This window comes from Elephantulus edwardii, unplaced genomic scaffold, assembly GCF_000299155.1.
Source record: "Elephantulus edwardii isolate Elephantulus edwardi_28Jun2011 unplaced genomic scaffold, EleEdw1.0 scaffold00182, whole genome shotgun sequence".
Taxonomy (NCBI): Eukaryota; Metazoa; Chordata; class Mammalia; order Macroscelidea; family Macroscelididae; genus Elephantulus; species Elephantulus edwardii.
Genome location: NW_006399932.1, coordinates 129053 through 130224, shown reverse-complemented (window position 1 = coordinate 130224; position 1172 = coordinate 129053). Strand labels below are relative to the sequence as shown.

Below are 1172 nucleotides of genomic sequence, written 5' to 3'. Positions count from 1 at the left end.
CTACAGCAGCTGGCAGCCAATGCACCAGTTTACCCAGAGCAGCAGCAGCAGCAGATTTGCCCTGACATTGTTGAAAACAAGTTCCCCCAAATTTGTATTCTTGCCACCAGAGACGTACTCTTTATTCCTTATACACCATCTCACTTAGGTCAACAAGTCACTGGAATGATAGAGGTTAATTTGTTGTTTTCTTTTGCCCCCCTACTGCAAAAATGAAACATTTCAGTTCATTTCTGGGGAAAAAAAAATAAATTGGTCAATAAAATCATTTTGTTCTGCTTCTACTTTATACAAGGCTTCATATTCAACCCGATACCTTTCCAGCAGCATTTTCTTTTCTGCTATTAAGTGCTTGAAGTTGCTGTTGCTGGGCTTCTCTCTGATTTGAGCAAGTTCCAAGCACCTATGCCCTTTATCTTCTCTTTTTCTGCTTCGTTTGCAAGTTGCTCAACAAGCTTAATTAAACCACCAGCCTTTTTTTTTAAACTGATCAATTTCATCCACAAAGTCCTTGCATTCTTCTTTGAGCTCTGTGGTCTGCTGGGTAACCTCTGGGTCCAGCACCCACAGCTTGTTCAGCTCAGCAAAGTGCAGTCCTGTCTCACCCAGGATGTCCTTAGCCATAGTTGTTTTCCTTCTGGCTCCCCGAGAGATGAGATCTCCTATTCTTGAAGGTGTGACAGTGGCAGAAACGATCTGTCAGAGGAGCAAGAATAAAGTCCTGTTGCTGGTCATAAGTTCACTCAACACACATTTATTTTTTTAATCTTTTTTTTATTAATTTTAATGAAAATTTACAGAGACTTTGGGTTTCCATTCATTCATTGTTGCACTTTTTTCTCCCTGTCCCCGGCCCACCCCCACCCCCAGTATCCTCTGCTCTTTGAAAAGTAAAAGGAAAATTCTTTCATTGTTTTACAATCCCTCCCCCCAGGTCCACTCCACTATGCAACACACATTTCTTGAGTGCCTACAATATGCCAACAGTGCTAGATGCTGGGAGTACAAAGATGAATGTGAAAGGATCTTCCACGAAGTAGTTTAACTGCAGGCCCGATAACGGCAGCGCACTGCGGTCCAGTTTGACGTCTGCTGCAGTTTCGCTCTCCAGACAGTGGGACTCACACTTCAGCTTCTCTCTGCTCTGCCAGGGCTACAACACCTGTTTACTC

At 43.3% G+C, this 1172-nt stretch overlaps 1 pseudogene; it reads right to left on the bottom strand.

Annotated features, from left to right (window-relative positions):
• Positions 1–222: 222 nt before the first annotated feature.
• On the bottom strand, positions 223–624 carry LOC102856113 (annotated as a pseudogene).
• Positions 625–1172: the final 548 nt, after the last annotated feature.